The sequence below is a fragment of the Eptesicus fuscus genome, chromosome 2 (assembly GCF_027574615.1).
Source record: "Eptesicus fuscus isolate TK198812 chromosome 2, DD_ASM_mEF_20220401, whole genome shotgun sequence".
Taxonomy (NCBI): Eukaryota; Metazoa; Chordata; class Mammalia; order Chiroptera; family Vespertilionidae; genus Eptesicus; species Eptesicus fuscus.
This window is the reverse complement of record NC_072474.1, coordinates 19,827,390-19,850,750: the sequence shown is the minus strand read 5'-3', so window position 1 is coordinate 19,850,750 and position 23,361 is coordinate 19,827,390. Positions and strand designations below refer to the sequence as shown.

Here is a 23,361-nt window from a genome sequence, read left to right as displayed (position 1 = left end):
CTGCCCCAATACAAGTCATAGTCACTGGCTTACTTTCCAGACCTGAGTCAATTCTCAGATCTGGAACCCATTGACTGAAGGGAGGCTGGTGCCAATGAGAATGGAGCCTGAAAGACCTCTATTAAGTGTACTTAGGATATTGTTTCAATCCTTTTACCAGGTGACAGAGTTTATAAAAGTCTGGCTCTGCAGCAGGTCTAGGCACCAGTGCAAGCAGCCCTGCCATATCACTCAGCAGATTCCATGGTCTTAAAGAGATCTATGTTTCAAAAAGATGCACATTTTCTCCTCAGACTCTGACGGGGTAGCAACTATGGCTCACACTGAGGTGAGCATAGCCATGGCCAAGAAAGACAAACCCTATGCAGATGCTGTGCAGGTGTTTCGGGACCTGGTCAATCGCCTGTGCATCCAACTCCATCAGGGCCAAGTGGCCTGGAGTTCCGGTCACCCACACCATGCAGCAGTGCTGCTGAGATCATGTCTGTGCTGTTCTACCACATCATGAAATAGAAACAGGAGGACCAAGAAAACCCAAATAATGATCAATTTATCCTTTGCTAGCTACTCCCATTTGTTGATGTGGCAATTTGGATGGTAAGGACCAGGACTGGGGACTGCGTGCAGCATGGTATATACTGGCAGGTACTTTGACAATGCCAGCTACGGGTGTTCTGTCTCTTGGGAGATGGCGAGTCTTGGGAAAACTCTGTCTGGAAGGCACTGGCTTTCAGTTCTTACTACAATCTGGATGATCTCATGGCCATCTTCCACAGTGGCGTTTTCCCATCGAGAACTGCATGGACATCCATCAGAAGCGCTGTGAAGCCTTTGGGTGGAATACTTAAGTGATGGATGGCCCTGATGTTGAGGTGCTGTGAATAGTGTTCTGACAAGTAACTCAAGTGAAGAACAAGCCCACTGCTGTAATTGCCAAGACCTTCAAGGGCCAGGGCATTCCAAGCCTTGAGGATGCAGAAAATTGGCATGGAAAGCCAATGCCAACAGAAAAAGCAGATGCAGTTATCAAACTAGTTGAGAGCCAGATAGAGACCTACAGACAGCTTGAACCCAAGCCCCCTGTTGAAGACTCACCTAAAATCAACATCACGGACATAGAGATGACCTCTCTGTCCGCTTGAAAGTCGGTGACAAGGTAGCTACTCACAAAGCATGTGGCTTGGCTCTGGCTGAGCTGGGCCATGCAAATGATAGATTCCTTGTGCCGGGCAGTGACACCAAGAAGTCCACCCTCTCCGAGATATTCAAGAAGGAGCACCAGGCGCACCTCATTGAATGTTTTATTGCCGAGCAAGAAATGGTTACCGTGGTGAAGCACCTTCGCTGCCTTTTTAACCCGAGCATTTGATCAGGTCCGGATTGGAACCATCTCTCAAACCAACATCAACCTTATTGGGTCCCACTGCACGCTATCCATTAGTGATGGTCCGGGAGGATTTGGTCATGTTCCGTGCAGTTCCCAACTGCACCATTTTCCATCAAGTGATGCAGTCTGACAGAGCATGCTGTGGTCCTGGTGGCCAATACCAAGGGGATATGCTACATTCACACCAATGGTCCCCAAACTGAGGTTATTTACACCCCACAAGAAAGTTTTGAGATTTGACAGACCAAAGTCATTAGCCAGAGTGTCAACAAAAAGGCCAGTCATTGGAGCTGGAGTTACTCTGCATAAAGTCTTAGCAATTGTTGATGATCTTTCTAAACAAAATATCCGTCGACCTGTTTACCATTAAACCCCTGGATGCTGACATCATCATGTCTAATGCAAAATGCACAGATGGCCAAATTCCACAATAGGGGATTCACCACCCAGAAGGTGGCATCGGGGAGGCTGTCTGTGCAACTGCTTCCATGGAGCCTGACATTCTGGTCCATGGGCTGGCAGTGCAAGGAGTTCCTCAAAGTGGGAAGTCTAGTGAACTTCTGAATATGTTTGGAATTAGTGCCAAACACATTATAGTGGCCATGAAATGTATGTTAACTAAAATACTGTTGACATCTCTACATTTATGCCTATTAAACCATCATTTAAATCTATATTGTGTGTTCTTTGTTGTTCTTGAAAGCAAAGCAAATTAACTACCTTCCAGTTAAGTCATAACTACATATACAAGTATAACTCTCATCTTTAGGTAATTAAAGTAGGTTATAAAATTTTTTAAGTGACAGAAGAGCTAACAAAACAACCACATAAAGTTTTATGATGAGACTATAGATATCTGGGCTGGGGATCAACATAGGGTTAACATTAAATGTGTGCATTTTCCTCCTAAGTAAAGAAGATGTGAACTGTAGACTGCAACTGCCTGGGTTATGCAGCACTATAGCACCATGCTGTATGTACTGTTGTCCCAGGTTTAGAATTGATGTGCTGCCATCCTGCCTGCAGCTTCCCAGGTACCATGTAACTGCAGATGCCCTGGAATTTCATCTCCCCTCTAATGGTGTGTGGAGCAGCAGTGAAAGCTCTTAGATTGTCCTCTGCTGCTTGAGGTGACTAGTTTGAAGAGAAGATACAACTAGTTCTAGTCTCCACACTGCACTCTTTTGTGAGGTCTCAATGTCTCATTTGCCTGGTGACCAGATCAAACTGTTAGCTCAATTATATTCATCTACTAGTTAAATTTATTGAAGCATTTAAAAAGAAAAAAAAATTCCAATGTAGAGTAATCCACTAGGACCGTGGTCGGCAAACTGCGGCTCGTAAGCCACATGCGGCTCTTTGGCCCCTTGAGTGTGGCTCTTCCACAAAATACCATGGCCTGGGTGAGTCTAGTTTGAAGAAGTGGCGTTAGAAGAAGTTTAAGTTTAAAAAATTTGGCTCTCAAAAGAAATTTCAATCGTTGTATTGTTGATATTTGGCTCTGTTGACTAATGAATTTGCCGACCACTGCACTAAGAGAACCACAAGCAAGGTCATACCATATCTAGTAAAGATCTATACACCATTCAAATAGACGTTCTTACAGACTAATAGTCCTTGGTTGAGATAGAGTATCTGACCATGGGACATAAAGTAACTTTGCAGCCAGAGATAACCATTATGAGCTGGGTTCTGTCAGATCCAGCAAATCATAAGTTGGGTGGGCTCAGCAGCAATCCATCACAAAATGGAAGTTGACAGATACACCAGAGTCCCGGAGTTGCTGGTTACTAGGTGGCAGGACTTAGAAGCAAGTGGATCTGAGCACCACAAGGGCTGAACTATAACAGGTACTCTGATGCTCCACGTATGCATATCTCCTCGTCAGGGCCAGGGCCAAGGCGTCCATCCTCCAGCTGCTGCTATTTTCTAGTAAGACCTTTTATAGCCTTACCACAGATATAAACTGGGTTAAATCCTCAACCCACAACTAGAATGAACCTTAATAATTTGCTAAACCTTAAAATTAACACCTTAAGTGGAACTAAAAAAAGTGAGAACTCTTGGGCAACTAGTTCAAATTGGAATCAAACCAAGCCATAACATCAAGTTTTCTCAGATCTAAACCCAAACTGAAGTGCCAGACACTTTGCACATGTAGCCCTGCGTAGACTCTCTGTGGACTTAGCAGCTCTTGCTAATTAGAAGCGCCTGACTTTACCCCAGCAGTTTAGCAGATAAATGTCTTCCAAAGTGTGCTCCCACCTGAGGATAGGGAAATTGGCTAGAATTTAAAAATTTTAACTTGCACTCAGTTATCTATTTGGTTCATATGGGGAAGAAAACATGAGTTATTTTTCAAAAATTAATTCCACATCCACCCAGCATCATACCCTCCAAGTCACATCATAAAAATAAGTGACACCTGGCTGTGGTGAATTGCGAAGCAAATCTCAGTTCTCACCTAATTCTCTAAATATAAGGAGTGAAATCTTAACCTCATTAACAATGAGATTGCCTCACAACTCAGACATAATCCTTGGGCTTCTCATCCAAGAGGGTGGGGGGAGGGAGTTAAAAAACAACAACAGTATTCATGTGAAATTTTATTCTTAGAAGCTTTTGCATTGTGCCTCACACAAGAGATACAGGTCTGGGTTTAAGCACCATGAGGGCAGGAGCCATGCATCTTTTTTTTTTTTTAAATATATTTTATTGATTTTTCACAGAGAGGAAGAGAGAGGGATAGAGAGTTAGAAACATCGATGATAGAGAAACATCGATCAGCTGCCTCTTGCACAACCCCTACTGGGGATGTGCCCGCAACCAAGGTACATGCCCTCGACCGGAATCGAACCTGGGACCTTTCAGTCCGCAGGCCGACGCTCTATCCCTGAGCCAAACCGGTTTCGGCGAGCCATGCATCTTTATATTCAGTACATCACTTAGCATAGTTGCCTGGCACTCAGCCTACGATCAGTAAATAGTGACTGAATGAATGAATGAGGCTGCAGAGGTCCACAAACCAGCCTGCTTGTTGGCACCCTTTGAGGGGACTTTGGCCAGGACATTTTGAAAATGTAGCTCAACCAAGCAAGAATGGGCTCTTTTCAAGCTCTATTCTGTCAAGACTGCTGCCACTTTGTTCACACTTGGTATTGAAATCTGTCTGTGCTGTCAGCTACATCCACTTAAGTCAAGTTAGCAGTACCTGAAATAGCTGTTCTTAGGACTTTAAAATGGTAGCAAAAAGAACCAGTTTCAATGGAATGAACCCACACTATAGGATGATTTTTAGAGTTTATTAAACAGCATGAGCTTGAATACATATAATAAGAGAGAGGAAGAGGGAGAGGGAAGGGTAAAGGGAGAGGGAGAAAGGGACAGGCAGAGAGAGAGAGGGGGGGGGGGATGAATCAGGTTTTCCCGGGAATTTTGGGTTTTACACAGAGAGCCAGTGATTGGAAGTTGCTAGCTAAATTGTTAATGGCAGCTCTATGGAGGAATTAGTGGATTTCAGCTTCTGAGGTCCTGAGGACTGCCATGGTCCAGTTCTCCCTGAGGAAAGTTTGGTTGTTCAACTCTTTCTTGGGTTCTATGAGCTACCCGAGTATCTGTCCACCAATTTTACTTTTACTTAAATTTTACCCTATTGGTTTCTGTTATTTGCAAAGAGAAGGACAGCATTTTAGAGGAACCAGTGTATCAAAGTTGGATGCTGGAAGAATGGTGGTGTCGCTGAAGAAGTGGTGAGATGGGGAAGGAAAGCTGAATGGAGAGCTGGGGGGAAGGCTCTACAAACAATCACCTTTCTACAGAGAGTCCGTTATGGACCAGAGGCTGCCAACTGTTGACTGGAGCTCAGCAGAGGGCCACCAGCGGCCACACTGAGTAAGATTGGTTTTTAAATATTCATCTCAAAAGCTGAATGTTTTCTCTTTGCCCTCTTCTCTGCTTGGGAAATCTCCCCTACAGTTCTAGCCCCAACCACTTGTTTTGAATCTCCCTCCCTCAGCTTTTCTTTATCCTCCAACGTGCTAACTAACTACCAACAAAAGGGCTACTTGGTCTTCTCTTTGATTCCAAGATATTTCTCTGAATTATTAGCCTTTTTATTGAGCCCAGGGAAGGAACTCAAACAGTGACTTAATCCTTGCCCCTTTTCTTTCTCTTCCCAAGTATCTCATTGTGAGAATGTGGAAAGCAAATCCTGCCTCTGCTTCAAGCTATCTATTTAGATGAACTTATTGGATGCTACTGGGAAGAAAAGGCTAAACTAGGAAAAGGAAGAGTTGTGAGTTTAAGAAAACTACACCAAATTTATGAGGGAGGAGGGAAGGAAAAGAGGAGTTTAGACCATTTGTTTGTAACATGTCTCACTGACAGTTAAATACAGGGGTTTGCTCTGCTTCTGCCACTTGAGGGTTATTTAATTAAATTCATGCCCAGGATGCTAACCAGCTCCACATCTAAAATAATTGCTTCTCTGTTTGGTGAGATGTAAAGCCAGGGTTGATTTTCCCCTGGCCAATGGCTCTTCTTTTCTGCGTCATGAATGTCATCTCCACTCTCCTCCCCACGTAATCTGATCTCTGTATTTGATCGCTATTTGGTAGTACACTTCGATAAACAGATGTCTCAGTAATTAAAATCCCATATGGGCAGACTCATCGGTGAGTTACATCTACTTAATAGTCAGCTTAGAAAACTTTCCACCCTTGGCTCTTCTCTTGTCCTGGTGTCATATGTCACTGGACTTTAGCAGGATTTAAATATTAGAGTGCAAACTTGTGTTTGTTTTCCTGCAACTCTCTTTTCATTTTCTGACTACATTTTCCTCACAAAGCCCTGATCTCTTTCTCCTTTAACTCACCTGGATTTTCTGTACAGTTTCCCACCAGCATTCAAATTCTCATTGGATGAATCATCCTATTTTTCATTCATGCCAGCACCCACAATAATAAAAATAATAATAAAATCAGAACAGTGTTGTTAGAACCATGGATTGAGAGTGCCTTTTATTTCCCCCCCCCCCCAAGGCATAACCAAATATTTCAATCTGAATGGTCCCCAATTTTTTCTTTTTAACTATTTGAGATCAAATACAGGTCACTGAAGGATTTTGATGGCAACAAATTATAGAAAGAAAAAATGCATGTTTGGAGTAGGAAAGGGAAGTTAAAGTTAGAAAAGGCTTAGTGTATGGAATTTACTCACTTTTGAGAGAGGATTTAGATGGAAATGTATTAAAATGTTTATACCTAAAGAGATAATGTTCTTATGATAAATCTTATGATACCGATATTCCATTACATAAAACTTGAAAAAGAATTTCCCTTGCGATTGATGATGCATACTGATTTTAGGAACATTCTGATTCCTATCAATTCAGACTTGAACAAAGATCAGATAAGTGAGTGGGCAACAGTCATGTAGCAAAAGGATTCTTTATTTTCATATTTTTAAATGGATGGAGGTCCGCTGAATTTAACATAGATCCTTTTACATATAAGTTTCTCACAACAAGTATGTTTCTTGTGAATTCCTTTGAATTCACAATTTATTATGGAATAAAAATAATATTATGAAAAAGCAAGCAACAAATTCAGAAGTTAACTAGTACTGTTTTAATTTTATGGAAGTAAATTCTAAAAGTATTTGTGTAAACTTTATTATCTTGATTATATTTAAAAACTAGGTGAAAATCCTTTTGTGGAATGGGAGCTTCATTTTGGTGGTTTAGACATTTCTAGCCTTGTTATCTAAACTAACAAAGGCCAGGTAAATAAACAGAGATATAAATTTAACAACAGGATTCTTAGATAAACAATGACATGGATGAGGAGCTAATATTTCAGGAAGGTAGTCGCTGAGTTCAACATGATGGGAATGTGTTGTTTTTCACAGCTTATCATCTAGACCTGATGGCTCCTCAGCTGAAATAATTTTCATCTCCCCTCCCCCACCCCCGCCCCCCATGCAGCTTGTGGTTAAACCACTTTAGTTCAGGGCACTTCTTTCTCTGATCCAAGCCTTTAAGCCCTGTTTTCCCCCCATTCATTCTTTATCACATGTTCATCCATGCTCTGCTGTCAGCTTCTTTCAGATCACTAAAAAAATAAAAATTACTAATTCCAATAACCCATTTTGGCTTCCCACTGCCGTAGTGTAAGTTGGGGAGAATATTTCCTGACCTCCTCACAAAATTGTGAAGTTCAAAGGTGTTCTTGTGGATGAAAGGGCTTTCATTGTATATGGTTACATGTGGCCAAGGAGGTTGGGCTCCAGCTCCAAGTATCTGCCTCAAATATAGCTTCTAGCATTTTCCTAGCTGTATGAACTTCAACAAACTATGTAACTTTTCTGTTTTTTGGTTTCCTAATGTGGAAAACAGAGATCATAAAAGCACCTAAATATTGGATGATGGTTGTTTCATGATGGTTACATGAGACAATTCTTGCATATTATAAGGTCAGAACATGCTTAGAACAGTCCTCATTGCTAGCACAATCCCATTGAGGTTAGCCAACTTCCTCACAGCCTCATGTCTCTCCAGCCTCTGGGACCTGTTCTCATTTGGGCACTTCGGAAAGCTAGGCTATATTCCTCAGGTGTGGTCTGTGACAGCTAAAGATGGGAGTGGGGTGTAAGACTCCTGGCTGAGGATTGGCAGGTACTTTAAAAAAAATCAATGTTTTTATTGATTTTAGAGAGAGAGGAAGGGAGAGGGAGAGAGAGAGAGAGAGAGAGAGAGAGAGAGAGAGAGAGAGAGAGAGAGAGAGAAACATCGATGGGAATTAATAGGCTGATTTCTGCATGCCCCCTACTGGGGATCGAGCCTACAACCCCAGCATGTGCCCTGATCAAAGTCAAACTGGTGACCTCTCGGTGCATAGGTTGATCTCAACCATTGAGCCACACCTGTACTTTTAACAGTTGCCTCTATAGTATTGTGTGTACTCGTCATAGCTTCCTCTGGTGATGACTTTATTTTGGATAAATTATGTTGATATTCCAGTTTGCTACTTATTTGTATTTAAAGTCACAAAAATATGTCCTTTCTACTCTAGAAATTGGGGATAGTAAGAATACCTACCCCTGGGCTTACAATGAGCTAAATCAAGTGAACCTCTTCCAGAGGATCCAGGAAAGCACAATATTCTAGGGATGCTTTTGAAAAAGAAATTAGAGGAAAAGGAATTTGTAATACAAATATCATCTTGTACACATGAAATGAGTTGGAAACAAACAAAACAAAACATACAGACAACAAAAACCTAGCATTCTAAAAGGGGACAAATGATTCTTCCAAATGAACACTCTTCTTCAAAGTGGTTTCTTCTGAGTTTATGTCCACAATACAATGCTGTTGTTGCCTAAAAGGTGTTGGAATTTCTTCTTTCAAAAGACTTTCAAGGTCCTTGGTGCAAATACTGACATTTTATGATATTTGTGCAAATATCTACTTTTCAACTTATTCAATATTGTTTATAATTTTTTGGCATACAGATGCTTATGCAGATATACCTGTGTGATTTCTTCCATTGTTTGGTGGTTCTTTCCCATCCAAGAATCACTTAAATATTTATTTACTAGAGGCCCGGTGCACGAAATTCGTGCATGGGGGGGGAGGGTTGTCCCTCAGTCCAGCCTGCACCCTCTCCAATCTGGAACCCCTTGAGGGATGTCCGACTGCCCATTTAGGAGGCTTAGTGTATGGCTCTCACAATCCAGGACTGCTGGCTTCCAACTGCTCGCCTGCCTGCCTTCCTGATTGCCCCTAACCACTCCCCTGCCAGCCTGATTGATGCCTAACTGCTCCCCTGACAGCCTGTTTGCCCCTAACTGCCCTCCTGTGTAGGCCTGGTCACCCCTAACTGCCCTCCCCTGCAGGCTTGATCTTCCCCAACTGCCCTCCCTTGCAGGCCTGGTCCCTCCCAACTGCCCTCCCCTGCTGGCCATCTTGTGGTGGCCATCTTGTATCCACATGGGGGCAGGATCTTTGACCACATGGGGGCAGCCATCTTGTGTGTTGGAGTGATGGTCAATCTGCATATCACTCTTTTATTAGATAGGATAGAGGCCTGGTGCATGGGTGGGAACCAGCTGGTTTGCCTTGAAGGGTGTCCCGGATCAGGGTGGGGGTTCCCTTGGGGCATGGGGCGGCCTGGGCGAGGGGCCTGTGGTGGTTTGCAGGCCGGCCACGCCCCCCCGGCGACCCAAGCGGAGGCCCTGATATCTGGGATTTATTTATCTTCTACAATTGAAACTTTGTAGCCTGGAGCGGAGCCAAGCCTTCTGCTCGCTCTGTGGCGGTGGCCATTTCTGTTGGGATTTATTTATCTTTTATAATTAAAACTTTGTAGCCTTAAGCGGAGGCCTGGGCTGGCCAAGGCTGCAGAAGCTTGGCTTCTTCCATCACCAGGGAAACCCAAGCCTCCCTCCTGCTCTCTCCGTGGCCACAGTCATCTTGGTTGGGTTAATTTGCATACTCGCTCCTGATTGGTTGTGGGCGTGGCTTGTGGGTGTAATGGAGTGGTGGTTAATTTGCATATTACTCTTTTATTAGATAGGATTTGTTAGATAGGATATTTCCTTTTAGCTCTTTCACAGTTTCATTTTCACATTTGCCTCTTTAATCTATCTGGAATGTATTTCAGTATATAGTACAAAGTGAGCATCTGATCTGTGTGTTTTTTTCTGTCCTAAATGATTGCCTGGTTTTCCTAGTACTAGTTATTGAATAATCCATGTCCTTTTTATTGGTGATGTTTCTTCATATATTGGTATGTTGAATTTTCTTTCACAGCTATCTATTCTGAAATATTAATCTATTTATCAATTTTTTTTTTCAGAAATTCAAAATAATTGTAATTATTATGGGTTTCTAATATATATTAATATCAGGTACAGTGAATCTCCTGTTATCACTCTTCTGTTACAAAGCTTTTCTGGCTACTCTCTCCTGTTTTTTCCTCCATACGGAAATTAGTTTTTTCAACATAAAAAAAATCCCATTGGAATTTTGGTTAAAATCACAAATAAAAGATAGATGTATCTCAGAGCGTAACAGATTTTTCAATTTATTAAAATCTTTTTGGCTTTTCCCCACCTGCCAGTAAGGTGCTCGGTCCTTCCAAGGAAGCTAAGGCCAAACTGGGGTGAAGCTCACACTTCATCCAGCACAGCGGCAGCCCTCACTCAGCCCACACCACTGCCTCCATCTCGGAGCTTGCCTGCATCTACTTGGCCCTTATCCTGCACAACCATGAAGTGCTGGTGACGGAGAATAAGATCAATGCCCTCATTAAAGCAGTTGGTGTAAATGCTGAACCTTTCTGGCCAGGCTTGTTTGCAAAAGGTCTGGCCAATGTCAACATTAGGAGCCTCATCTGCAATGTAAGGCTGGTGGACCTGCCCCAGCAGCTAGTGCTGCTCCAGCAGGAAGTCCTGCCCCCTCCACCACTTGCCCCAGCTGAGGAGAAGACAGTGGAAGCAAAGAAAGAGGAATCTGAGGAGTCTGATGATGACATGGGCTTTGGTCTTTTTGACTAAACCTCTCTTGTAACACATTCAATAAAAAGCTGAACTCTGTTAAAAAAATATTTTTGTTCTCCTGTTTTTTATTTTTTATTTTATTTTTTGTATAGATCCCTTCCAGTTCTTGCCAATATTATTTATATGTGAATGGATTTTAATATGTATTATTTCCCAACAAGTTATTATTGGGTCACTGGAAAAGTTATTGATTTTTAAAATAGTTTTATAATCGCTTTCCAATCAGTCTCTTTAGGCAAAAATATGATCTGCAAATAAAGACAGCTTTGCCCTAGCCTGTTTGGCTCAATGGATAGAGCGTGGCCTGCGGACTGAAGGGTCCCGGGTTTGATTCTCCTCAAGGGCATATGCTGGGTTTGCGGACTTAATCCCCAGTAGGGGGTGTGCAGGAGGCAACTGATCAATGATTCTCTCTCATCATTGATGTTTCTATCTCTCTCTCCCTCTTCCTTACTCTCTGAAATCAATAAAAATATATATTTTAAAAAGACAGTTTTTCCTTGGCTTTTCAATATTTTAGCTATTATTTCTGTTTCTTATCTTATTACAGAATTATTTCAGCAGAATTTTAAAGATAGAAGGCAATCTATGGCAAAAAAAGAGAGCGAGAGAGAGAGAGAGAGAGAATAGCAGGCATCTTTATACCCAATTTTAATAATTCCTCCACTGCCATATCATTAAGTATGGAAATTTAAAAATATACCCCAAAGTAGATTGAATAGTAAGGTGAACCCATCACCTACCTCAACAATTATCAATTTTTTTGCATATACTGTACTTTTCATGGGATAATAAATTAATCTAGCCTTTTGTATGCTAATTGGGAAATATCTATCAAAAAATAGATCCAGCAATTCCATTGCTAGGCATTAATCCTACAAGTACACCAGCACTTCTAGGCAAAGATATTCAAGAATGCTCAGTGTAACTGTATATAATTTCAGAAAACTAGAAAATAGCCTAAATACCCCTGATAGGTGAGTAGAAAATGGTGCATTCATATAATAGTACTCAGCTGTCATGAAAAATTTGGTAGATTTATGTGCTGATGTGCGAAGATGTCAAAGTTACTTATACAATGGAAAAGACAAGTACAGAACAATATGTATAGTATGATTCTATTTGTTTTTTTTTTCAAAGGAGATAGTCACATGCTTTTATGTGCATGGAAAAATTCTGGAAGGATATGTAAGAAACAATAGAGGTTACCTCTGGGAGGGAGAATGAAGAGTGGTGATAGGAGGTTGAAGAATTAACTTTATACCTTCCCCTCTTCCTTACAGTTTGGCTGTCTTACTATTATTATTATTATTATTATTATTAGTGCATATAAGTTCTTTGGTTACTCTCTTCCCACCCATCCCCAACCCCTTCCCTATGAGATTCACCAGTCTGTTACATGTTTCCAAACCTCTGGTCCTATTTTATTCATAATTTTATTGTGTTTGTTAGATTCCACATATAAATGAGATCATGTGATATTTGTCTTTCTCTGGCTGGCTTATTTCGATAGCAGAATTGTGGGGAAGCATGGGACTTGGTTGGAATGTCTGTAAGGAGGATTCTCCGAAAGGTCGGGGGTCTCTGAGGGGACCTTGCCTTGACTTTTCCAAACAAATCGATCCCCCAGGTGTTTTCCTAGAATCTTTATGTTTAGACTTCAAAATGTCCTTGTAGAAGCATATACATTCTCAAGGACGCTTACCCCGCTGATTGTATCTAGAGGTTAATTTTAATTCAAGCTGTTGGGACAATAAAAGCCTAAGAAGGCAGGCGAACGGGACTGCTTTTTACTTCTAAAGTAAAAGAGTCACTTAGCCCTCTCTTTCACAGAAACGTGTGTCAGAGCAATCTGTTCATCATCGCGCAGGGTCTGCCGATCAGCCCTGGCACAGAATCATCTCCAGGGTCCCTCATGCTGTCTCAAAGGGTAGTAGAACCTTCTTTTTCACAGCTGCATAGAATTCCATGATGTAAAATGTACCACAGCTTTTTTTATCCACTCGTCTACTGATGGGCACTTGGGCTGGTTCCAGATCTTAGCTATTGTAAATTGTGCTGCTATGAACATAGGGGCGCATATGTTTTTTCTGATAGGTGTCTCGGAATCCTTAGGGTATATTCCTAGAAGTGGAATCACTGGGTCAAATAGCAATTACATTTTTGTTTGAGGAAACCATACTGTTTTCCACAGTGGCTGCACCAGTCTGCATTCCCACCAGCAGTGCACGAGGGTCCCCTTTTCTCCACATCCTGGACAGCACTTGTCATTTTGGTAGCCATTGTCCTTTTAATAAGAAGCTCTCTGATGTTTAGTGATTTGGAACATTTTTTCATATGTCTGTTGGACATTTGTATGTCTTCTTTGGAGAAGTATCTATTTGGGTCCTCTGCCCAATTTTAAATTGGATTGCTTGCCTTCCTTTTCTTGAGTGGTATGAATACTTTATATATTCTGGGAATTAACCCCTTATCAGATGCATCACTAACAAAAATGTCCTCCCATACTGTGGGTTCCGTTTGCATTTTGATGCTGGTTTCTTTTGCTGTGAAGAAGCTTTTTAGTTTTATATAGTCACATTATTTTTTTCCTGTGTTTCTCTTGCCCTAGATGATGTATCTGTGAAAATTCTGCTACATGAGATGTCTGATATTTTGCTGTTTACATTTTCTTCTAGGATTTTTATGGTTTCACAACTTACATTTAAGTCTTTTATCCATTTTGAGTTTATTCTTGTGTATGGTGTAAGTTGGTGGTCTAGTTTCATTTTTTTTTTCTGCATGTACCTGTTCAATTTCCCCAGCACTATTTATTGAAAAGACTATCTTGATTCCATTGTATGTTCTTGACTCCTTTGTCAAATATTAATTGAGTATAATGGCTTGGGTCAATTTCTGGGTTCTCTGTTCTGTTCCATTGATCTATATGTCTGTTCTTATGACAGTACCAGGCCATTTTGAGAACAGTGGCTTTATATTATATCTTGATATCTGTATTGTGATCTCTTCTACTTTGTTTTTCTTTTTCAAGATTGCTGCAGCTATTTGGGGTCTTTCTTGGTTTCATATAAATTTTTGGAGTATTTGTTCTAGATTTGTGAAATATGCTGTTGGCATTTTAATAGCGATTGCATTGAATCTATAGATGTCTTTGAGTAGCATGGACATTTTAATGATGTTAATTTTATCAATCCATGAACATGGTATATTCTTCCACTTGTTTATATCTTCTCTGTCTCTTTTTTCAACATCCTGTAGTCTTCTTTATTCCTAGGTATCTTAATTTTTTTTTTGTAATAGTAAATAGGATTTTTTTCTTTTAGTTTCTCTTTCTGAGAGTTCATTATCGGTGTGTAAAAATGCCATTGATTTCTGGGAGCATTATTATTTTTATAATCTTACTAAAGTTGGACATTGACTTAATATTTACTACGTGTTTTTGTAAATTTAGTTGTTTTAATCAGAGGGCGGTATTAGATTTTTGTCATCTATTGAGATGGCATTTTTTTCTTATATGACCTAAATGTATGATTTATTTCAATTATTTTAGTATTAAAAAATATCCTGGCATTTCTCAGATAAAATCTACCTAACCATGTTAATTGAATTTAACTTACTGGTAATTTTATGGGGATTTCTGGCATTGATTTTCTTATGTGGGTTGATGTTTTTTGGAGTGTTATTTTGGTACCATTTTGATAGATTTTATAATAATTATATTTGCTTCATAAAATGAAATAAATTTTAATATCTTTATGCATTCAGAAAGGGAATTATAAGTCCTTCAAATTTTTCAAGAGCTTGCCCATATAATCTCTAGGGCTGAGACTTTTTTTTATTTCTTCTCTGGGTTAGATCTACTTAGTGTTTTTTTGTTTGTTTGTTTGTTTTTACTTCTGTTTGATTCAATTTGGATGATTTATGTTTCCCGCCCCCCCGCCCCAAAATGTTGTAGCATATTGTTAACTACGCATAGTATTTTCATATAATAATAATAATAAAAACAACCCAAACTTCTCCATATCTGGTATGCCTTTCTCCTTTATAATTTTATTTATTTAAAAATATTTTTATTGATTTCAGAGAGGAAGGGAGAGGGGAGAGAGAGAGAGAAACATCAATGATGAGAATCATTGATTGGCTGCCTCTAGCACACCCTACACTGGGGATCGAGCCCCCCAACCTGGACATGTGCCCTTACCAGGAATTCAACTGTGACTTCCTGGTTCATAGGTCAATGCTCAACCACTGATCCACACCAGCTAGGCTCCTTTATAATTTTATTTATATTTTCTCTATCTTATTTAATAGATTTGCCAGGTATTTATCTACTTTCTTCCAAAAAGTATTTTTGTAATTGCTCAATAATTGTATTTTTTTGTTTTCTACTTTGTTGATATCTGCTTCAATCTTTCCCTAATTCTCCTTTTTTTACAGTTTAATTAAAAAAAAATACTACTTATATTTTTTTTCTTTGGTGTTCAATTTTCCCCTGCTAAACAATGGTACTAAACTTGGTCTGATTTCAAATGACTTTTAGGTATTTCTAAAAATTAAATCTACTCTCAGAGAGGAAGATTTGCTGTCACTGATGATGTCCATTTAAAAGAATGTGACTCAGTCTCTTGTAGCACATTTCTAAAGAATTCTAAAAATGTTTGAGTAATGGCAGTATAATTGGCAAGCTTACAACCTATCTTGAAAGGTCAACACCTATTTGTATAGTATATAAAATCTGTATGTTTGCTAAAACATTATCTGCCCTCATATATTTATAAAGAATCAAGGGCCAAGATTTAAAGAGAAGCTCTCATGTTTGCTTAATGGGATGTCCCCAGATACTACATATTTGTAACCCAAGATATTTTAAAATGTTTTGTTCTTTTTGTGTAAAGGTATTTAAATACATTATGTGTACAGCCTAGCTTCATGATTAGAATTAACCTCAGATAAAACATTTTTTAAAAATATATTTTATTGATTTTTTACAGAGAGGAAGGGAGAGAGATAGAGAGTTAGAAACATCGATGAGAGAGAAACATCTATCAGCTGCCTCCTGCATGCCCCCCACTGGGGATGTGCCCGCAACCCATGTATGTGCCCTTGACAGGAATCGAACCCGGGACCCTTCAGTCCACAGGCCGACAGTCTATCTACTGAGCCAAACCGGTTTCGGCCAGATAAAACATTTTTAAATGCAAAGGTTAAATATTGTTTACGTGATAGGATATCAAAGTTTTCTCTGCAAAAATCAATTCACTATGATGTAGGCAGAACATGCTTTTAAAAATAATTTTTGAATGCTCTGATAGGCCAAATTATAAAAAATATTGTGCCAACAGAAAGGTAGATTTGCAGGTGTGACCTTTGCCAACATATGTCTCAGAAGATCATCAGATCCATGTGTTTGTAGATTATGTAACAGTATTTAAGTGGCCAGGAAAGGGAGGATTTTGTAGCCTAGAAAGTGGAAATGTCCTATTTAACATATGACCCTGTCCAGTCCCATCTGAAATTATTGTTGATCAAGTTACAGATGGCAAACAAGGTGGGAGCAGGGGGGTGGGGGGAAAGTCTGACAAACTTGGCAATAAACAGGAGGCCACAAGCCAGTGGCTATCATTAAAAATACAAACTTACTGAGGTCTTCAGTATGTAAAATAACATAAAGAAAAAATTGTTTTGCAAAGCATTCTGAACCAGGAGTCAAGCTTTAGCATAGCCTTCCCTGATAAGATTTTATGAAAGATAAGAACATGACTTTATGAATGAACCAAAAACATAATTAGACCCCTACCCCGACTAACAGCTTTATGATCATTATTGAAAAGCATTTTCTTTATTTGACACCCACATGCATCTCAAATTTTTCAAGTTTCCAAATATTTAAAACATGTACTAGTAAGTGCCTGTGATCTAGGAATTTATTCTTGAGAGGAAACACTACTAAGAGGAAAACTAAACTTTTATCTGTACTAATTTCAACAGAGGCATGTATATCGAAATGTGTGCATTTAGTAGTGGTCTCAACTGGATGCCTTTTACAGTCGTGGTTTAGGGCTAATAGGACAGTAAGCCAGAGCCCCAAATAACCTTAATTTTGTGACTGTGGCTGTGAAATGGTTAGTAAAGGAAAGAGCTAAAGCCCAAATGCTGCTAAAGGATTACCTAGAAAGCAGAGCTTGAGGCCAAAGTTTTGAAGTGCTAAGATTTTATTAGGAGGGGCGATCCCAGGGCAGTAAGGGTGCGGGGAAATGCAAAGGAGAGCAAAAATGTATCTATCGAGCTGCAAACAACTTCAAGTAAACTCTTTGCTTAGTCCCAAGGACAGCTTCCAGACAAGCCGTGCGGAACCATCATAACGTGAGACCTCCTGTCCGTGGAGCGGGAGAGGAGTCTATATGCTGGCCGCTTCTTGCTTCCTACGCTCTTGGATGCAAGTCTGTCTCGTGGGGCCCTCGTGCCCCAACTCTTCAGGGTGTGGCAACAGACCCCTCTCAACTGCCGGGGAAGCCCAAGGTTTTTCACCCGCGGTTAGGATGGCGAGCGGAGCCTGCACTTGCACCAGAGCCACGGGGTGCAGAGGCGGGGCGGAGCCTGAGCCCCCTCACCAGGGGGAGGCTGCCCCGGGCGGGAAGCCAAAGCCGCGGAGGCCCGACCTGAGCGCTGGACGGGAGGCTGCCATGGGGGCGCGGGGGTGGAATCCGCCAAATCTTGGGAGCGGCGTAAAACGGGGTGCGGCGTAGTGCATCCTTCTGGGGCCCCAGCTGCTCCTGTGCTGGTGTCCACTGAGTCTCAGCAAACAGGGAGCCCCTCCTTAGGAGAGAGCACTCGTTTGGCACTCGGATGTTGTACATCGTGGAATTTCCTCGCCAACCTGTCCTTTATTCCTCAACTACGCGTGGCCGCTATTTAACCCTCCTCCCCCCACACACACACACTTTTTTGAGGTATAATTGGAGTCTATTAAAATTCATCTCTTTGAGCACTGCAGTGTGATGCACTTTGCCAACTGTCTTTGTCCTGTAACTGCCACTCCTCTCAAAACGTGGAAATGTTTTAGCCCCAAAGTTCCCCCTCGCTCCTCGCATCCCATCCTCTGCCGTGTCGCCCCTCCCAGGCAGCTGCCTCGTGTAACTCGTTTTGCCTCTTCCAGAATTTCACGGAGACGGAACGCCTGTGGCTGTTTGCGTTTACCTCTTCCCTACCGGAATGCTTTGAGATACAGGCATGTTGCCGCGTGTGTGAACGCTGTGTCCCCGTTTACCCCTCTATCTTGGAGACGTTGCTGTGGATGCTGCCCGTGGGGCACGTTCACCCGCACCGTCCCGCTTGGACCCTCACCACCATCCCGGGGCGCGAGGCTCCGGCGCCCAGCGGAGGCGCTGGGGGAGGGCGCCGGGCCGAGTCCTGCCGGTCAGCCCGGCCGCCAAGCCCGCCAGGTCCGGGGCCCGACCCTGGTGTCAAGCTTCAGGGGCAGACAAGGCCTGGCCCCCGACCGGCTCTGGCCCAACGCGCCGGAGCCGCCGCCCCTGAGCCGCCGCCCCTCCACCGCCCCCGTTCCACCGCCGGCGTCTCGGACCGCCCGCTCCTGCCGAGCGGCCCGCGGCTGCTGCCGCGTCACAGGCCGGGCGGCCGCGCTCCCCAGGCGGGCGAGGGCCTCCGCGTGACACTCCGTGGACGCGTCACCTGGCGAGAGGGGAGCGCGCCGCGCTTCGGCATTTCCCTCCGCGCGGACGGCATTTCCCTCCGCGCGGACGGCATTTCCCTCCGCGCGGACGGCACTACTTCCCGCGGAGCCGGGTCCTGGGAGCGGCGCAGCGCAGAACGTGCCGCCTCCGCCGCGGCCGAGGGACAGAGCCGGCGAGGCGCGGGCGCGGGCCGTCTTCTCGCCGCGTCCTCCCCGGTGCGGCAGTTACAGCAATATCGGCCGACGTCATTTTAGGGACGCGGCGGAGACCCCGTGGCGGGGAGCGGCCTGCTCGCCGCTTTTGTCTGGCCGCCGGACGGGCTGCGGCAGCTCCGTTTTTCTCATTCCGGTCGTGGCTATCGGGACAGCGGAGGGACTCACAGGGAGGCTTTGTCTGAGGAAAAAGCGGTTGCCCAACGGTCTCTCCCGAATGGCGGCCACACGCCGCCAGCGGGGAGCGCCCCGGGAACCGCTGGCAGTCTTTCCCCGTGCCAATTAAAAAAAAAGGAAAAAATGTGCACTTTTCCCTCACAGTTTCCTTCCGATTTGGGTCTTGGTGTCTGCAGTAGTAGAAAGCGATCATTCGCCTTCACGCCATCTCCTCTAATATTGTATTCCTTCGGTGCTCTGCACATGTATACGGAACCAAAGTCTCCCCGGCCCTTTCTAACGTCTCTCTCTCAGAAATAATGGGGTTTCGCAGACAAGCGTGGAGGTGGGCTCTGCTCACAGACGGCGCCGCGGCGCCTCAGAACCCTGCCGGCGGGGGAGGGGAGGGGAGGGGCTGTGGGGGTCACGCGGTTCTGGGGCTCGTGTGTGTGTGTGTGTGTGTGTGTGTGTGTGTGGAGGGGGGGCTTGGGGTGAGCTGAGAGAACACGTATTGTTTGATTACATCACAACCTGCGGTGGCAGAAAAGAGGGAAGTAGAAATATTTTTTGACAACACCGCGTCAGGTTCGGGTGTAGAGCTTGTGCCTGCTGCTCTCCCATCCTCCCCGCTCATTTCTCCTCACAGCCGTCACTGCCGCCCGCGTCACATAGTCATCGACTGGCTTCTCTCCCCGCTGAACAGAAAACCCACGGGAGCCGGGAGAGGTTTGTTCGCCATTGTTCTGGGGAACCCGGCAAAGCACTTGGGTCTCCGTGAATATTTACGGAACCCGTGAATAAAAAGCCAACACGGCACATCACTTAGGGGCGTCGTGAGAGAAGCACAGCATCGGAAACCACGTGACCCGAGGAAAACTGATCTCTCCACACCTGTTCTTTTCATTTTGGAGCAGTAATTGATAAACACTAGCCAAGCGATAGTCACACCACCATTGCATTTTCCAATGAAGGATAATGAAAGCAATGACCTTGCACTTCTAGGATGCGGTCCACTTCGTTCTAGGGAGTGTGTGTGTGTGTGTGTGTGTGTGGTGGGGGTGGGATGGGGGTGGGGGGGGAAGGAGGTGTGAGGATGGGGAGGTGGGGGGGGGAGGAATGGGTCAAAAGGTACAACCTTTCAGTTATAAAATAGGGCATGGATGTAATGTATAGCATTGCAACTATAGTTATTACTGCATTACATTGCATTAGAAAGTTGCTAAGAGCGTAAATCTTAAAAAGTTTTCATCACAAGAAAAAATTTAACTGTCTCACGACAGATGTTAACTAGACTTATTGTGGTGATTATTTGACAATATATGCAAATATTGAATCACGACTGAGACGAATATGTGTCAATACACCTCAGGTTTAAAAGAGAAAAAGCAGTAAGAGAAGTAGAAACGCTTTAAGGTAAAACATTTATATACCTAGCATTTTTCCTCACGACATTTTCCTTCAGATTTGAGTTTTAGTGTTTGCGGTAGTAGAAAGCTATCATTCGCCTTAACCTGAGGGAAATTCTGTTGGACCTTAAAAGAAAACAGGGCAGAAGGTTCATTATTTCAGTTACTGCTGCGGTGTCACAAGCCACCCTCGAAGTTAGTGGCTTAAGCAAAGATCACTTCATCTGCTCGAGACTCTTGGGGTTAGGAATTCAGGCAGAGCTCAGGAAGGATGGCTCTTGTTTGCTCCCTGCCATCTTGGCTGGGTGCCTTCACTGGGGCTGGGGGCAGGGTGGCTGCATCTACTCGCAGGGGCCTTGGTGCTGAGGAACCTGGGTTCTGCTCTACAGGGCCAGCCCCCACCCTCGACCACTCCCTCTGCCTCTCCTCCTCCCTCTCTCCCCAGCTGGTCTCTCATACTTCAGTAGTCTAGCTCCAGCATTTTCACCTGGTGGCTGTCTTCCAGGGGGGTGGGGTGGGGTGAAAGAGATTACAAAGCATCACTTTAATTATATTCTGTTGGTTAAGAGGAGAATGGTATTGGCACATTGCAAAAAGGATGTGGCTCTGATGAGTGAACAAGGACAGTCACAAAAGAGTATATTATGTATGATCCTATTTATATGAAATTCTATGAAAGGCAAACTAATATGGAGGAACAGGAAGCAGATCACTGATTGTCCAGGGCTGGCGGGTAGGGATGGACAAAAGGGCATGAGAGAACTTTTGGGGATGATAGAAATGTTCTGTACCTTGATTGTGGTGGTGTATGCACAGGTGTATACAGTTGTCAAAATGTGTGCATTTTATTATAATTATTAGGCAAATTATACTAAAGGGTAGGAAATAGGAGGTAGGAGGGACTATTGTGACCAACTTCATAAAAAATCTACCACACGTAGAACCTTATGTTTGATAGAACCTGTAAAGAGCATCTGGTTAAGGAAAGTGAGGCCCAAAAAGGAAACTTGTCAAAGAATACTCTGCTAGTTAGTGACAAAACCAGGATTGGAACCCAGACTCCTTTCCACAGTCTTCCTGTTACTTCTCCCACCTCCTCTGAGAAGCCTGGCGAAAAGGATGCCCTGGGCCCGAGTCCCACTGAGACTCACTTAGATGTAGGTCTGGGAATGAGGGCAGGGCCATGATCGCTGTCAACATCTCTGTGTACTCAGAAGTTTTCAGGGGCTCCAGTGGTCAACAGGAAAAGTATGGAGCAAGATTTCTGTGTTCTGTTTCTAGTTCTGAGAGACTATCAGTAAGTTTCTATAACTACTCTGTAAGTTGTTGTCTATAATAAAGGTAAATGGAGCAATATTTATAAATAGAATTGAACACTGTGGGGGGGAAATAGAAGAGCAGCTATGCCATAGCCACCTGTTGTCTACATTGCTATTTTGGGGTTTCCTAAGAGCTTATTGGTGGGAAAGGACAAGGAAGGATATGTGACTATTGAAACATTATTTATTTAAGCTTTACTAAGTTAATAAACCCATTTTTCAGTCTTATAAGCCAAGAATTCTTGCTAGCTTTTGTAAAGTGCTTCATATAGTAAGATAGTGTTGAAAAAATAAATAATGATATTGCTACCTATAGAAATGTACAAATGTTAGAACATTTAGGGAATTTGAAAAGGTGAATATAGTCCATTCTCTAGCTTTAGTATAATGTCTTCACTTAGAAAAAAATGACTCTGAACCATGTCCAAAGTGTCTCAGATATTTATCAGATGTATTCAACTCCTCTGGATGCCAAAGAACCTTTTAAAAATATCTGTGAGAGATGGCAGAGTGATGTGGGCTGAAATGATTTGTGGCTGGTATATCAGACAGTAATCCCTTGCTGATTTCAGGTACTCACCCAGAAACCTAGGGACTTGAACTGTGGATGAAATCTGAACATTTTGCTAACACAAAGCCACTTTTGAAATTAGTTACTGGAACAATAAAAATGATTCAGCAAGGGAAGTTTGTTTAAGAGAAAATCACTCTGATAGATTTCTGAAGCTTGGGTTTTTCTTTATTTTAGTTTTCAGTAGTTGTTACCCCCCGCCTCCATTTTTTTCTAATATTTGTATCTTAAACATTATTATATATTTATATAGTAAGCAATTTATTAAATGAGGGGACACTGATTTGCATCTTGAAGTTGTGATTTCTGTCTCAAAACTGCTGATTGGGAGGAGCCTGTTCTTTCAAAAACTTAAAAACTCTACTGGCCTAACACTAATGTCAGGTGGAAAGTGATGTATTTATGGAAATAATTCAAGCCCAAACAATCTACTCTTGTTTGGATTACCCTAGGTGGGCAGTGCTTTGGTCCTAATGGATTCCCCTTGGTGTAAGTTGGGTGAAAGAGGACAAAACAATATGGCATGTAAGGGAATCAGCCGGGGCTCTCTTGGAGTTTAATCTCAGCAATCCTACAAAACAGCTTGGTTTAGGCCAGAAATTCTCAACTAAAGACCTTTTAGAAGTTACATTTCCACTCCATGGCTGTCATGTTTTGAAATATCTGGAAGAACCAACATGTATTATTAGTCATAACCTTTGTAGCCTTTACTCAGGTACACACATTTTGGTAAGGTGTTTTTCATTGTTTTGTTTTGTTTGTTTGTTTTCAATAGCATTGGGGACCATGCACAGATCACTGGTTCTACCTTAGGAACTCAGGAGCCCATCATGACATGAAACTCAGAAGAATGATGAATTAAGACTTCTAGGTCTTCTACATACATTCCTGCCAACCAGGTTCCCACTTTTTCAGTCTGGAACTGATGGTTTTAATTGCCTCCTATTCATGCCATTGGTGAGGGAGGGGTTTCTGCCTTAGAATTATGGGGATGGCCAGACACACAATGCCTGGCACTGGATGGATGAGGTTAACAGCAGTTTCTTAGTCACCTTAGTCAG

At 42.7% G+C, this 23,361-nt stretch overlaps 2 pseudogenes; both read left to right on the top strand.

Annotated features, from left to right (window-relative positions):
• The first annotated feature begins 628 nt into the window (after nucleotides 1–628).
• On the top strand, nucleotides 629–2,103 carry LOC129151085 (transketolase-like protein 1; annotated as a pseudogene).
• A 3,010-nt stretch (nucleotides 2,104–5,113) lies between these two features.
• LOC129151084 (60S acidic ribosomal protein P1-like) lies at nucleotides 5,114–10,942 on the top strand (annotated as a pseudogene).
• The last annotated feature ends 12,419 nt before the right edge of the window (nucleotides 10,943–23,361 follow it).